Below are 17,288 nucleotides of genomic sequence, written 5' to 3' on the forward strand. Positions count from 1 at the left end.
ACAGCATCCCTATGTCCGGCTTACCTTATTGCCTCATCTTCAAAATAAATACAGGAAGGAGGCATTGAAAAACAAGAGGATGTAGAACGCGTCTTTCACCCGAGTCCCAAGGGCTGTTTTTCATTTTGTATGCATCTCCATCCTCCTAGTTTTTGAACAGCTGTCCACTCTGACCAGCAGCTTAGCACTGAGGAGAGGGAGAGAGAAACTGGGTGTGTTTTTTTGGTGCAGTTTTAAACAGACTTCCTGATTGCTCAGTTGGAGCCGACGGTTAATCCCTTGTTGTTGTTGTCGCTTTCCTTCACAACGCTTATTTTTCTCCCCATACATTTGTTTTGCTCCAGCTGGTCGACGATTTGATGAGTTGCCACGGCGAGAGTGGACCCCCCCCCCTCCCCGGTCGTCGCCACGGGGATCTACAGTCAGCGGTGGTCCTGAGAGGAGCGGCCAATGAGGTGGCAGGAGGCCGACAGGGAGGCAGGAATTAATGAGGAGCAATAATCCTGCCATATAGGAGGGAGAAAAACACGGCCACGCTGGGCGGTGTGCGTGTGCGTGTGTGTGTAGAAAGCACTACTCTGCTATGGGAGGGGAGGGGGAGATGCCCCCCCCCGCATCTGGAGGCTAGCTGAGCTGACATCTGGATGAAAGGGGGGAGTAGAGAGAGAGAACCAACGAATAAAATGACAGAACAAGAGAGGCAGAAACGGTTTAATCTGCCGGCCTCCTGATTCTCTCTCCACAATCTAACCCTGACAATAGAGTCATGGTCTCGATGGAACTGACCAAGGCATTAGCACTTGATCTCAATAACTAGCTAGCTAGCACTGTGGTTGTTAACTCTCTCTCTCTCAATGGTTTTGGCCGGTCTAGTGCAGTCCCATTCCTGGGGCCTGTTATTCGCAGCCCGCTGATCAGGCTTAATGCTCTCATCCCTTCTCCACCTCCGCTGCTAAATCTGTTCCCTCCTGGCCCTGCACAGCGGGCACAGACCAACACGGACGTACACACACAGTCACCTACATGGAAGTGTCCTCTGCTCCTTTAACCTTTGACTTATTATTGCTGTTGCGTTTTCTTGTGATACAAATAAAATAAAATTCTTGGGCAAATGACGATGATTCATTGATTTCCCTACCATTTAATGGTGCTTGGGGCTTTGTCTGTTTAAGAACAAATCTAGGAGAAACGATTCACACAACACAGTGTTACAGACTTGGGACTAGAGGAATGCCCCAATATAAAATCAACCCCTTCATGTAGGATCTAGGGGTCGATATATAATCAATTACAACTTAAAAATAACAAACAAGAATTTATTCCACAAGTTGTTTGTCAAGGTAAAGACAGCAGGTCCAACCAGGTCCAGAATGAAGGCTAAAGACACACAGTTTAGAACGACAACCTGCCGACTCTTCACCTCTTACTTTGTAACTTCCTCTCCTTCTTTGACCTTTTCCTGAACGAGAGGCTTTGTTGTCCTGTCCCTGCAGTGTCCTGATGTGGTAGTCTAGCGCCCTCCCCCTCTCGCAGCTGAATTCAGTGTGAGGGCAGCTCAGATTAAATGTTCTGTTGCGTAACAATCACATTTTGGAATAGGGAATGCATTCCTGAATGTTGGGAAGAGATTTTTGACGTAACGATTCCATGGTATGAGTTGATATATTAAACAACGCAAGATTCAAGACTTTGTGCTTTTCAGCTAAAATTATTAGATAGAATTCCACCAACAAAATGTTGAATATTTGGTGCATAAAATCATCGAAGCTCTGCAGATTTTGTTGTGAGGATACAGAATCAATAGAAAATTTATTTTGGTATTGCCTTCAGGTAGCCTGTTTCTGGTCTCAGGTTCAGGAATGGCTGAAAATGCATAGCATTGATCTAAAATTTACCATAGACCATATACTGTTAGGAGATCTGGAGAGACCGGGTCAGTAAAATACTAATATACTAATACTCTTAGTAAAAGTATTTATCTTCAACACGCAATCTGTGGATTCTATTCGATTAGATAGATCGAAATTGTAGTTTAACATCACAACATAGTTGAAAGATATGTGTTGCGTAGAAACCCGAAGAGGGTGGCCAGCAGAGAGATAGATGGGATGGGCTGAGGGAAGCTGAGGGTTGGGATGTGGAATTGGAGACAAGTGGGCGTGGAGAGATAGAATGATGGTCAAAGATAAAAGTAAAAGAATGATGGTCAAAGATAAAAGTAAAAAAATAAAATCATAATAAAACATAAAAAGTATGTTTGAATGACAGAGGGGCAGTGTTTTTACAGCTAATGCCGGTTTGCCTGAGGATAATGTTTGTACACATGCATATACACACACACTCTCAATCAAATAAGCACATACAAGAACACACACATACATGTAATAGTGCCAGACATGCACACAAACATATACAGTTGGCATTGCTGTTATGATTTCAGTTGTCCTTGATGTCCTTTGTTTTAAATGTTTTATTATTTTTTTGCATTGTTGTTTGCTGTTTTCTTCTGTCTTTTCCTTTTTTCTCTTTAGTTCATTATCTTGGTTGTTGGTGCATTGGGGGGGTTCTAGGGGGTGGGAAATGGAATTAATTGTATTTTTAATTTTTATTCTTGGGGGGGGACTGTGGGAGGGGTCTCGAATGGTTGAGGGACAGCTATTGGGGAACTGTGGGGGGGGATCTTGGAGGGTTTGGGTTCAACATGCCCTTGAGCAGGGCATTGACCCTGGATGCTTCTGTGCGTCGCTCTGAATGGGAGTCTGTTGGATGACTGGTTTGATGTAGTTGTTGACCGGCTTCACTGCAAGTATATTGTATGTTTCAAATATTCAATGAAAAATAAAAATAAATAAACATCACGTGCATAAAAAAAGTTCACGCTGGGGGCGATCGTTAGAGATATTTGGAACTCACGTATGAAAAGGTTAAAGTTCCCGGCCACTAGGAGCACCGCTTCTGGATGAGCATTTTCTTGTTTGCTTATGGCCTTATAGAGTTGGTTGAGTGCGCTCTTAGTGCCAGCATCGGTTTGTGGTGGTAAATAGACGGCTACGAAAAATATAGATGAAAACTCTTGGTAGATAGTGTGGTCTACAGCTTATCATGAGGTACTCTACCTCAGGCGAGCAATACCTTGAGACTTCCTTAATATTAGACATCGCACACCAGCTAACTGTATACTATCTGTGTCGTTGTTCAGCCAGGAAAAAAAAATTAGTTTCCATAATTTCCGCATTTGTGAGTTGTCTCCTTTTGAAAGACATTGTTAATGCTACAGCTTATCTCACTAGCTACATAGATGAACAACAACACTGAATGTCTCAGAGTGGGAGGTTACGTGATTGACTGCCGGCACGCGCCACTTGCATCAATAAATCACTATCAGAAAATGTTTTGTGTGGTAATTATTTATATATTTACTGTTTTATTCACATGTTTTCAACATCATGCATTCCGATTCTTGCGTAGATTGTAATGGGCACATATTATGTATGTAAAATACTTTTTTGAAAGTTGTACTGATTATGATGAGCTAAGCTAATTCCAGCTATGTGTGGAGCCATGTTTGTTGACATACAATGCATTCTGGGTGTCACGTAATCGTCTGTCGGACCAAAGATCTTATAACAAAATGAGGTGAGTAAGGGTTCACTCATTTTTCTAGAACTTCCGGAAGGAAGTGAATGGTGGGATGTGAACGATGGTAGACGACACCCCCTTCAACATGCATACTATAAACAGACCAAACTCATCTTGTCTCGTCTTATTATCTTTGGTTTCTGTGAAAAAACAAACATGGCGGTACGCAGAAACTACCCATTGTCGGATTACTTTCGATTTCTAGAAAGTGTTTTACTAAATTATTTTGATCAATGGTGAGCTCACCCGTGATGTGATTAATTATAATAGTAATTGCTATTAGCTAATTCATATTGTAGTTTCTGTCAGCCGAGAGTTATAAAAATATGACCGCTTGTGTTACGTAAATCTTTCGTCAGTTAGCGCTAGGACAAATGTAGAAAACATTTTCCCGGTTTGGATGACTTTGTTATGCTGTAGCTTCTAATGTGAATGTCTGAACATTGCATCCTAAAATAAACTGCTCACATTCTGGACATAACTTTGTGAGGACTGTGTTTGTGCAAAATGTTTCTGGAAAAACTGTGGCCAGCTCAAATGCTGATTGTTGCATCATACCGAAACTGGACATTCTAAATAAGCGTTCTAATCACACCGGTTTGATCGTACACTACAGGGACCACTGAAGAATGATCACACCCGTGTTTTGATACATATGACAAGGTTAATGCAGGCAAACTTAAATCCGTTTGACCTAAGTTCTACCAGCATGTCACATGTGCAACCAGAGTGAAAAAAAAAAAGAAACTCTAGACCACCTTTACTCCACATACAGAGACACATACAAAGCTCTCCCCCACCATCCATTTGGCAAATCTGAACAGAATTATATTCTCCCGATCCCTGCATACAAGCAAAAACTAAAGCAGGAAGTACCAGTGACTCGCTCAATACGGAAGTGGTCAGATGACTTGGATGCTACGCTACAGGACTGTTTTGCTAGCACAGACTGGAATATGTTCTGGGATTCGTCCAATGGAATTGAGGAGTATACCACCTCAGTCACCAGCTTCATCGACGTTGTACCCAGAGTGACCGTACGAAAATATCCCAAACAGAAGCCATGGATTACAGGCAACATCCCCACTGAGCTAAAGGCTAGAGCTGCCGCTTTCAAGGTGCGGGACACTAATCCGGACGCGTATAAGAAATTCCGCTATGCCCTCAGATGAACCATCAAACAGGCAAAGTATCAATACAGGACTAAGTTTGAACCATACTACACCGGCTCTGACGCGCGTCGGATGTGCAGGGCTAGCAAACTATTATGGACCCAGCCGTGAGCTTCCCAGTGACGCGAGCCTAAAAAATGAGCTAAATGCCTTTTTTACTCGCTTTGAGGCAAGCAACACTGAGGCATGCATGAGAGCACCAGCAGTTCAGGACGACTGTGTGATCATGCTCTCCGTAGCCGATGTGAGCAAGACCTTTAAACAGATCAACATTCACAAGATTCACACGGATTACGAGGACGTGTACTCAGAGCATGAGCGGACCAACTGGCAAGTGTTTTCGCTGACATTTTCAACATCTCCCTGACCGAGTCTGTAATACCTACATGTTTCAAGCAGACCACCGTAATTCCTGTGCCTAAGGAAGTGAAGGTAACCCCTCCGTAGCACTCATGTCGGTAGCCATGAAGTGTTTTGAAAGGCTGATCATGGCTCACATCAACACTATCTTCCCGGACACCCTAGACCCACCCTAATTCGCATACCACCCCAACATATCCACAGATGACGCAATCTCAACCGCACTACACACTACCCTTTCCCACCTGGACAAAAGGAACACATATGTGAGAATGCTGTTCATTGACTACAGCTCAGCGTTCAACACCATATTGATGAGCTTTGAGAGCACTAAGTTCCTTGGTGTCCATATCGTCAACAAACTATCTTCGTCTAGGTCCAAAAGGCTCCTTAACAGCTTCTACCCCCAAGCCGTCATAAGATTGCTGAACAATGAATCAAATGGCCACCTGGACTATTTAAATTGACTGTTTATTATCTATGCATAGTCATTTTACCCATACCTACATGTACAAATGACCTCATCTCACCTGTACCCCCGCACTTTGACTCGGTACCGGTACTGCCTGTATAGTTATTTTATTGTGTTTCTTTTCATTTTGTAAATATTTTCTTAACTCTATTTCTTGAACTGCATTGTTGGTTAAAGGCTTGTAAGTAAGCATTTCACGGTAAAGTCTACACCTGTTGTATTCGCCGCATGTGACAAATAACATTTGATATAGCCGAATACACTAATATGAAGGGGTATCCAAATACTTTAGTATGCACAGTGTATCAACTCTGGATTTCTGGTGCTTGTATTGGCTAATGAGATGATTTGAAGCCACCGGTCGGCCATATTGGGAGTATTTCAATTATTTCAATTTCAACGACATGTATTTAATAAATAAAAAATACTGGGGCAGTAACATTAGAACTTTCCAAAAATTATACTTTCAGGAATTACTTAATATACTTTTAAATTTTTATGTTTAGCTCACATAAAATAATTTCAAAGTATGAATTAATAAATGCTTTTCTATAGCTCCCAAAATCTATTGTTGTTGTTGGTGGGAGAGTACCAAGATGGCTTTAAAACTGTGTCCACCCTCAGTCATCTAGTCTTGTTGCTGGGAGAGTACCAAGATGGCTTTAAAACAGTACCCCCCCCCCCCCGTCAGTCATCTAGTCTTGTTGCTGGGAGAGTACCAAGATGGCTTTAAAACAGTACCCCCCCCCCCCGTCAGTCATCTAGTCTTGTTGCTGGGAGAGTACCAAGATGGCTTTAAAACAGTACCCCCCCCCCCCCCCGTCAGTCATCTAGTCTTGTTGCTGGGAGAGTACCAAGATGGCTTTAAAACAGTACCCCCCCCCCCCGTCAGTCATCTAGTCTTGTTGCTGGGAGAGTACCAAGATTGCTTCAAAACAATGCCCCGGTCAGTCATCTAGTCTATATATAAATCATTGATCTACACCAGGGATGGCCAACTTTTATGGGGGTGTGGGCAAAAAAAAAAAAAATCATCATGAGGGGCTGCAGTTTCTTGCGGGTCTGCGTATCCACAATGTTAGCTGACTGGGCTAATTGACTGACAGAACAAGATAAAAAACTGCTGATGCACAACCAACATTTCGAAATTGCACTCTACTATTCTATCTCGTAACAGTAAGTTAAGACCCCGACTGAGTTCCTAAAAAAATCGAATATCCACAATGTTAGCTGACTGGGCTAATTGACTGACAGAACAAGATAAAAAACTGCTGATGCACAACCAACATTTCGAAATTGCACTCTACTATTCTATCTCGTAACAGTAAGTTAAGACCCCGACTGAGTTCCTAAAAAAATCGAATATCCACCAGTTGCCAATATCTGATCTACACCAATTACAGTAACCACTGAAGAAATGATCTGTGTGTGTGTGTGTGTGTGTGTGTCACCTCTTCCAGTCAAAGATGAACTGCTGTTGACTTAGTGGATGACTTCATCCTTGAGGTTGAGACCACAAGACAGTCTACTATATGAATCACATTATGGATTGTTAACACAAGCTAACTAGGCTAAAGACACAGGTCATTGCGGTTTACAAAGAAAACTAGCTTTCTCGGAAGAGAAAGGGAGGTAGTACTGACGGACATAGTGGGAGAGAAAGGGAGGTAGTCCTGATGGTAATACTGGGAGAGAAAGGGAGGTAGTATTGACGGACATAGTGGGAGAGAAAGGGAGGTAGTACTGATGGTTACTGATAGAGAAAATGAGGTAGTACTGACGGTAGTACTGGTAGAGAAAGGGAGGTAGTACTGACGGACATAGTGGGAGAGAAAGGGAGGTAGTACTGACGGACATAGTGGGAGAGAAAGGGAGGTAGTACTGACGGACATAGTGGGAGAGAAAGGGAGGTAGTACTGATGGTAATACTGGGAGAGAAAGGGAGGTAGTACTGATGGTAATACTGGGAGAGAAAGGGAGGTAGTACTGACGGACATAGTGGGAGAGAAAGGGAGGTAGTACTGACGGACATAGTGGGAGAGAAAGGGAGGTAGTACTGATGGTAATACTGGGAGAGAAAGGGAGGTAGTACTGATGGTAATAGTGGGAGAGAAAGGGAAGTAGTACTGACGGACATACTGGGAGAGAAAGGGAGGTAGTACTGATGGTAATAGTGGGAGAGAAAGGGAAGTAGTACTGACGGACATACTGGGAGAGAAAGGGAGGTAGTACTGATGGTAATAGTGGGAGAGAAAGGGAAGTAGTACTGATGGTAATAGTGGGAGAGAAAGGGAGGTAGTACTGATGGTAATACTGGGAGAGAAAGGGAGGTAGTACTGACGGACATAGTGGGAGAGAAAGGGAGGTAGTACTGATGGTAATAGTGGGAGAGAAAGGGAGGTAGTACTGATGGTAATACTGGGAGAGAAAGGGAGGTAGTACTGACGGACATAGTGGGAGAGAAAGGGAGGTAGTACTGATGGTAATACTGGGAGAGAAAGGGAGGTAGTACTGAAGGTAATACTGGGAGAGAAAGGGAGGTAGTACTGATGGTAATACTGGGAGAGAAAGGGAGGTAGTACTGATGGTAATAGTGGGAGAGAAAGGGAAGTAGTACTGACGGACATACTGGGAGAGAAAGGGAGGTAGTACTGATGGTAATAGTGGGAGAGAAAGGGAGGTAGTACTGATGGTAATAGTGGGAGAGAAAGGGAGGTAGTACTGATGGTAATAGTGGTAGAGAAAGGAAGTAGTACTGACGGACATAGTGGGAGAGAAAGGGAAGTAGTACTGATGGACATACTGGTAGAGAAAGGGAGGTAGTACTGACGGTAATACTGGTAGAGAAAGGGAGGTAGTACTGATGGACATAGTGGTAGAGAAAGGGAAGTAGTACTGACGGACATAGTGGGAGAGAAAGGGAGGTAGTACTGATGGTAATAGTGGGAGAGAAAGGGAGGTAGTACTGACGGACATAGTGGGAGAGAAAGGGAGGTAGTACTGACGGTAATACTGGTAGAGAAAGGGAGGTAGTACTGATGGACATAGTGGTAGAGAAAGGGAAGTAGTACTGACGGACATAGTGGGAGAGAAAGGGAGGTAGTACTGATGGTAATAGTGGGAGAGAAAGGGAGGTAGTACTGACGGACATAGTGGTAGAGAAAGGGAGGTAGTACTGACGGTAATACTGGGAGAGAAAGGGAGGTAGTACTGATGGTAATACTGGGAGAGAAAGGGAGGTAGTACTGACGGACATAGTGGTAGAGAAAGGGAAGTAGTACTGACGGTAATACTGGGAGAGAAAGGGAGGTAGTACTGATGGACATAGTGGTAGAGAAAGGGAAGTAGTACTGACGGTAATACTGGGAGAGAAAGGGAGGTAGTACTGATGGTAATACTGATAGAGAAAGGGAGGTAGTACTGACGGTAATACTGGGAGAGAAAGGGAGGTAGTACTGACGGACATAGTGGAAGAGAAAGGGAGGTAGTACTGATGGTAATACTGGGAGAGAAAGGGAGGTAGTACTGATGGTAATAGTGGTAGAGAAAGGGAAGTAGTACTGATGGTAATACTGGGAGAGAAAGGGAGGTAGTACTGATGGTAATACTGGTAGAGAAAGGGAGGTAGTACTGATGGTAATAGTGGTAGAGAAAGGGAAGTAGTACTGACGGTAATACTGGTAGAGAAAGGGAAGTAGTACTGATGGTAATACTGGGAGAGAAAGGGAGGTAGTACTGATGGTAATACTGGGAGAGAAAGGGAGGTAGTACTGATGGTAATACTGGGAGAGAAAGGGAGGTAGTACTGATGGTAATACTGGTAGAGAAAGGGAGGTAGTACTGATGGTAATACTGGGAGAGAAAGGGAGGTAGTACTGATGGTAATACTGGGAGAGAAAGGGAGGTAGTACTGATGGTAATACTGGGAGAGAAAGGGAGGTAGTACTGATGGTAATACTGGGAGAGAAAGGGAGGTAGTACTGATGGTAATACTGGTAGAGAAAGGGAGGTAGTACTGATGGTAATACTGGTAGAGAAAGGGAGGTAGTACTGATGGTAATACTGGTAGAGAAAGGGAGGTAGTACTGATGGTAATACTGGGAGAGAAAGGGAGGTAGTACTGATGGTAATACTGGGAGAGAAAGGGAGGTAGTACTGATGGTAATACTGGGAGAGAAAGGGAGGTAGTACTGATGGTAATACTGGGAGAGAAAGGGAGGTAGTACTGACGGACATAGTGGGAGAGAAAGGGAGGTAGTACTGATGGTAATACTGGTAGAGAAAGGGAGGTAGTACTGACGGACATAGTGGGAGAGAAAGGGAGGTAGTACTGATGGTAATACTGGGAGAGAAAGGGAGGTAGTACTGATGGTAATACTGGTAGAGAAAGGGAGGTAGTACTGATGGTAATACTGGGAGAGAAAGGGAGGTAGTACTGATGGTAATACTGGGAGAGAAAGGGAGGTAGTACTGATGGTAATACTGGGAGAGAAAGGGAGGTAGTACTGATGGTAATACTGGGAGAGAAAGGGAGGTAGTACTGACGGTAATAGTGGTAGAGAAAGGGAGGTAGTACTGACGGTAATAGTGGTAGAGAAAGGGAGGTAGTACTGACGGTAATACTGGGAGAGAAAGGGAGGTAGTACTGATGGTAATACTGGGAGAGAAAGGGAGGTAGTACTGATGGTAATACTGGGAGAGAAAGGGAGGTAGTACTGATGGTAATACTGGGAGAGAAAGGGAGGTAGTACTGATGGTAATACTGGTAGAGAAAGGGAGGTAGTACTGACGGTAATACTGGGAGAGAAAGGGAGGTAGTACTGATGGTAATACTGGGAGAGAAAGGGAGGTAGTACTGATGGTAATACTGGTAGAGAAAGGGAGGTAGTACTGATGGTAATACTGGGAGAGAAAGGGAGGTAGTACTGACGGTAATACTGGGAGAGAAAGGGAGGTAGTACTGATGGTAATACTGGGAGAGAAAGGGAGGTAGTACTGATGGTAATACTGGGAGAGAAAGGGAGGTAGTACTGATGGTAATACTGGTAGAGAAAGGGAGGTAGTACTGACGGTAATACTGGGAGAGAAAGGGAGGTAGTACTGACGGTAATACTGGGAGAGAAAGGGAGGTAGTACTGACGGTAATACTGGGAGAGAAAGGGAGGTAGTACTGACGGTAATACTGGGAGAGAAAGGGAGGTAGTACTGATGGTAATACTGGGAGAGAAAGGGAGGTAGTACTGATGGTAATACTGGTAGAGAAAATGAGGTAGTACTGATGGTAATACTGGGAGAGAAAGGGAGGTAGTACTGATGGTAATACTGGGAGAGAAAGGGAGGTAGTACTGATGGTAATACTGGGAGAGAAAGGGAGGTAGTACTGATGGTAATACTGGGAGAGAAAGGGAGGTAGTACTGATGGTAATACTGGTAGAGAAAGGGAGGTAGTACTGATGGTAATACTGGGAGAGAAAGGGAGGTAGTACTGACGGTAATACTGGGAGAGAAAGGGAGGTAGTACTGATGGTAATACTGGGAGAGAAAGGGAGGTAGTACTGATGGTAATACTGGGAGAGAAAGGGAGGTAGTACTGATGGTAATACTGGTAGAGAAAGGGAGGTAGTACTGATGGTAATACTGGGAGAGAAAGGGAGGTAGTACTGATGGTAATACTGGGAGAGAAAGGGAGGTAGTACTGATGGTAATACTGGGAGAGAAAGGGAGGTAGTACTGATGGTAATACTGGTAGAGAAAGGGAGGTAGTACTGATGGTAATACTGGGAGAGAAAGGGAGGTAGTACTGATGGTAATACTGGGAGAGAAAGGGAGGTAGTACTGATGGTAATACTGGGAGAGAAAGGGAGGTAGTACTGATGGTAATACTGGTAGAGAAAGGGAGGTAGTACTGATGGTAATACTGGTAGAGAAAGGGAGGTAGTACTGATGGTAATACTGGTAGAGAAAGGGAGGTAGTACTGATGGTAATACTGGTAGAGAAAGGGAGGTAGTACTGACGGTAATACTGGTAGAGAAAGGGAGGTAGTACTGATGGTAATACTGGTAGAGAAAGGGAGGTAGTACTGATGGTAATACTGGTAGAGAAAGGGAGGTAGTACTGATGGTAATACTGGTAGAGAAAGGGAGGTAGTACTGATGGTAATACTGGGAGAGAAAGGGAGGTAGTACTGACGGTAATACTGGTAGAGAAAGGGAGGTAGTACTGACGGTAATACTGGTAGAGAAAGGGAGGTAGTACTGATGGTAATACTGGGAGAGAAAGGGAGGTAGTACTGACGGTAATACTGGGAGAGAAAGGGAGGTAGTACTGACGGTAATACTGGGAGAGAAAGGGAGGTAGTACTGACGGTAATACTGGTAGAGAAAGGGAGGTAGTACTGATGGTAATACTGGTAGAGAAAGGGAGGTAGTACTGATGGTAATACTGGTAGAGAAAGGGAGGTAGTACTGATGGTAATACTGGTAGAGAAAGGGAGGTAGTACTGATGGTAATACTGGTAGAGAAAGGGAGGTAGTACTGATGGTAATACTGGTAGAGAAAGGGAGGTAGTACTGATGGTAATACTGGTAGAGAAAGGGAGGTAGTACTGACGGTAATACTGGTAGAGAAAGGGAGGTAGTACTGATGGTAATACTGGGAGAGAAAGGGAGGTAGTACTGATGGTAATACTGGGAGAGAAAGGGAGGTAGTACTGATGGTAATACTGGGAGAGAAAGGGAGGTAGTACTGATGGTAATACTGGGAGAGAAAGGGAGGTAGTACTGATGGTAATACTGGTAGAGAAAGGGAGGTAGTACTGATGGTAATACTGGTAGAGAAAGGGAGGTAGTACTGATGGTAATACTGGGGGAGAAAGGGAGGTAGTACTGATGGTAATACTGGTAGAGAAAGGGAGGTAGTACTGATGGTAATACTGGTAGAGAAAGGGAGGTAGTACTGATGGTAATACTGGGAGAGAAAGGGAGGTAGTACTGACGGTAATACTGGTAGAGAAAGGGAGGTAGTACTGATGGTAATACTGGGAGAGAAAGGGAGGTAGTACTGATGGTAATACTGGTAGAGAAAGGGAGGTAGTACTGATGGTAATACTGGTAGAGAAAGGGAGGTAGTACTGATGGTAATACTGGTAGAGAAAGGGAGGTAGTACTGATGGTAATACTGGGAGAGAAAGGGAGGTAGTACTGACGGTAATACTGGTAGAGAAAGGGAGGTAGTACTGATGGTAATACTGGGAGAGAAAGGGAGGTAGTACTGATGGTAATACTGCTAGAGAAAGGGAGGTAGTACTGATGGTAATACTGGGAGAGAAAGGGAGGTAGTACTGATGGTAATACTGGTAGAGAAAGGGAGGTAGTACTGATGGTAATACTGGTAGAGAAAGGGAGGTAGTACTGATGGTAATACTGGGAGAGAAAGGGAGGTAGTACTGATGGTAATACTGGGAGAGAAAGGGAGGTAGTACTGATGGTAATACTGGGAGAGAAAGGGAGGTAGTACTGATGGTAATACTGGTAGAGAAAGGGAGGTAGTACTGATGGTAATACTGGTAGAGAAAGGGAGGTAGTACTGATGGTAATACTGGTAGAGAAAGGGAGGTAGTACTGATGGTAATACTGGTAGAGAAAGGGAGGTAGTACTGATGGTAATACTGGTAGAGAAAGGGAGGTAGTACTGATGGTAATACTGGTAGAGAAAGGGAGGTAGTACTGACGGTAATACTGGTAGAGAAAGGGAGGTAGTACTGATGGTAATACTGGGAGAGAAAGGGAGGTAGTACTGATGGTAATACTGGTAGAGAAAGGGAGGTAGTACTGACGGTAATACTGGTAGAGAAAGGGAGGTAGTACTGATGGTAATACTGGGAGAGAAAGGGAGGTAGTACTGATGGTAATACTGGTAGAGAAAGGGAGGTAGTACTGACGGTAATACTGGTAGAGAAAGGGAGGTAGTACTGATGGTAATACTGGGAGAGAAAGGGAGGTAGTACTGATGGTAATACTGGTAGAGAAAGGGAGGTAGTACTGACGGTAATACTGGTAGAGAAAGGGAGGTAGTACTGACGGTAATACTGGTAGAGAAAGGGAGGTAGTACTGACGGTAATACTGGTAGAGAAAGGGAGGTAGTACTGACGGTAATACTGGTAGAGAAAGGGAGGTAGTACTGATGGTAATACTGGGAGAGAAAGGGAGGTAGTACTGATGGTAATACTGGTAGAGAAAGGGAGGTAGTACTGACGGTAATACTGGTAGAGAAAGGGAGGTAGTACTGATGGTAATACTGGGAGAGAAAGGGAGGTAGTACTGATGGTAGTACTGGGAGAGAAAGGGAGGTAGTACTGATGGTAATACTGGTAGAGAAAGGGAGGTAGTACTGACGGTAATACTGGTAGAGAAAGGGAGGTAGTACTGATGGTAATACTGGGAGAGAAAGGGAGGTAGTACTGATGGTAATACTGGTAGAGAAAGGGAGGTAGTACTGACGGTAATACTGGGAGAGAAAGGGAGGTAGTACTGATGGTAATACTGGGAGAGAAAGGGAGGTAGTACTGATGGTAATACTGGTAGAGAAAGGGAGGTAGTACTGATGGTAATACTGGGAGAGAAAGGGAGGTAGTACTGATGGTAATACTGGGAGAGAAAGGGAGGTAGTACTGATGGTAATACTGGGAGAGAAAGGGAGGTAGTACTGATGGTAATACTGGTAGAGAAAGGGAGGTAGTACTGATGGTAATACTGGGAGAGAAAGGGAGGTAGTACTGATGGTAATACTGGGAGAGAAAGGGAGGTAGTACTGATGGTAATACTGGTAGAGAAAGGGAAGTAGTACTGATGGTAATACTGGTAGAGAAAGGGAGGTAGTACTGATGGTAATACTGGTAGAGAAAGGGAGGTAGTACTGATGGTAATACTGGTAGAGAAAGGGAGGTAGTACTGATGGTAATACTGGTAGAGAAAGGGAGGTAGTACTGATGGTAATACTGGTAGAGAAAGGGAAGTAGTACTGATGGTAATACTGGGAGAGAAAGGGAGGTAGTACTGATGGTAATACTGGTAGAGAAAGGGAGGTAGTACTGATGGTAATACTGGTAGAGAAAGGGAGGTAGTACTGATGGTAATACTGGTAGAGAAAGGGAGGTAGTACTGATGGTAATACTGGTAGAGAAAGGGAGGTAGTACTGATGGTAATACTGGTAGAGAAAGGGAGGTAGTACTGATGGTAATACTGGTAGAGAAAGGGAGGTAGTACTGATGGTAATACTGGTAGAGAAAGGGAGGTAGTACTGATGGTAATACTGGTAGAGAAAGGGAAGTAGTACTGATGGTAATACTGGGAGAGAAAGGGAGGTAGTACTGATGGTAATACTGGTAGAGAAAGGGAGGTAGTACTGATGGTAATACTGGGAGAGAAAGGGAGGTAGTACTGATGGTAATACTGGTAGAGAAAGGGAGGTAGTACTGATGGTAATACTGGGAGAGAAAGGGAGGTAGTACTGATGGTAATACTGGTAGAGAAAGGGAGGTAGTACTGATGGTAATACTGGTAGAGAAAGGGAGGTAGTACTGATGGTAATACTGGGAGAGAAAGGGAGGTAGTACTGACGGTAATACTGGTAGAGAAAGGGAGGTAGTACTGATGGTAATACTGGGAGAGAAAGGGAGGTAGTACTGATGGTAATACTGGTAGAGAAAGGGAGGTAGTACTGATGGTAATACTGGTAGAGAAAGGGAGGTAGTACTGACGGTAATACTGGTAGAGAAAGGGAGGTAGTACTGATGGTAATACTGGGAGAGAAAGGGAGGTAGTACTGATGGTAATACTGGTAGAGAAAGGGAGGTAGTACTGACGGTAATACTGGGAGAGAAAGGGAGGTAGTACTGATGGTAATACTGGGAGAGAAAGGGAGGTAGTACTGATGGTAATACTGGTAGAGAAAGGGAGGTAGTACTGATGGTAATACTGGGAGAGAAAGGGAGGTAGTACTGATGGTAATACTGGGAGAGAAAGGGAGGTAGTACTGATGGTAATACTGGTAGAGAAAGGGAGGTAGTACTGATGGTAATACTGGTAGAGAAAGGGAGGTAGTACTGATGGTAATACTGGTAGAGAAAGGGAGGTAGTACTGATGGTAATACTGGTAGAGAAAGGGAGGTAGTACTGATGGTAATACTGGGAGAGAAAGGGAGGTAGTACTGATGGTAATACTGGGAGAGAAAGGGAGGTAGTACTGATGGTAATACTGGGAGAGAAAGGGAGGTAGTACTGATGGTAATACTGGGAGAGAAAGGGAGGTAGTACTGATGGTAATACTGGGAGAGAAAATGAGGTAGTACTGATGGTAATACTGGTAGAGAAAATGAGGTGATACAAAGTGATACTGTCAAAACTATGTTGTCAAAGTGATACTGTCAAAGTGATACTGTCAAAGTGATACTGCCAAAGTGATACTGCCAAAGTGATACTGTCAAAGTGATACTGTCAAAGTGATACTATCAAAGTGATACTGTCAAAGTGATACTGCCAAAATGATACTGTCAAAGTGATACTGTCAAAGTGATACTGCCAAAATGATACTGCCAAAATGATACTGTCAAAGTGATACTGTCAAAGTGATACTGTCAAAGTGATACTGCCAAAATGATACTGTCAAAGTGATACTGCCAAAGTGTCAATGTGTCATTTCTACTCTAGAGGCACCTAGAGGTAGGTGCAACCAGCAGAGGTTAGGGTAGAACCCCTAGAGGTAGGTGCAACCAGCAGAGATTATAGGGTAGAACCCCTAGAGGTAGGTGCAACCAGCAGAGGTTATAGGGTAGAACCCCTAGAGGTAGGTGCAACCAGCAGAGATTATAGGGTAGAACCCCTAGAGGTAAGTGCAACTAGCAGAGATTAGGGTAGAACCCCTAGAGGTAAGTGCAACCAGCAGAGATTATAGGGTAGAACCCCTAGAGGTAAGTGCAACCAGCAGAGATTATAGGGTAGAACCCCTAGAGGTAGGTGCAACCAGCAGAGATTATAGGGTAGAACCCCTAGAGGTAGGTGCAACCAGCAGAGATTATAGGGTAGAACCCCTAGAGGTAAGTGCAACCAGCAGAGATTATAGGGTAGAACCCCTAGAGGTAGGTGCAACCAGCAGAGATTATAGGGTAGAACCCCTAGAGGTAAGTGCAAACAGCAGAGATTATAGGGTAGAACCCCTAGAGGTAGGTGCAATCAGCAGAGATTAGGGTAGAACCCCTAGAGGTAGGTGCAACCAGCAGAGGTTAGGGTAGAACCCCTAGAGGTAGTTGCAACCAGCAGAGATTATAGGGTAGAAATCAAATCCAATTTTATTTGTTGCATGCACATGGTTAGCAGATGTTAATGCGAGAGTAGCGAAATGCTTGTGCTTCTGGATTCCGACCATGCAGTAATATCTAACAAGTAATCTAACAATTTCACCACAACTACCTTACACACAAGTGTAAAGGAATTAATAAGAATATGTACATAAAAATATATGAATGAGTGATGGCCGAACGGCATATGCAAGATGCAATAGATGGTATGAAGTACAGTATATACATTTGAGATGAGTAATGTAGGGTATGTAAACATTAGTGGCATTGTTTAAAGTGGCTAGTGATA

The 17,288-nt window shown here is 43.8% G+C and overlaps 1 protein-coding gene and 1 long non-coding RNA gene across 3 annotated transcripts in view; one reads left to right on the forward strand and one right to left on the reverse strand.

Annotated features, from left to right (window-relative positions):
- LOC139559667 (activated CDC42 kinase 1-like) overlaps positions 1 to 17,288 on the reverse strand; it is a 115,900-nt gene that overhangs the window by 56,847 nt on the left and 41,765 nt on the right. The gene's annotated exons all lie outside the window — the stretch shown is intronic.
- On the forward strand, positions 73 to 1,115 carry LOC139559669 (uncharacterized). The gene is made up of 2 exons (XR_011671803.1): positions 73 to 212; positions 345 to 1,115. It is a non-coding gene; the product is annotated as an uncharacterized lncRNA (long non-coding RNA).

Source organism: Salvelinus alpinus, chromosome 30, assembly GCF_045679555.1.
Source record: "Salvelinus alpinus chromosome 30, SLU_Salpinus.1, whole genome shotgun sequence".
In the NCBI taxonomy this organism is placed as follows: Eukaryota; Metazoa; Chordata; class Actinopteri; order Salmoniformes; family Salmonidae; genus Salvelinus; species Salvelinus alpinus.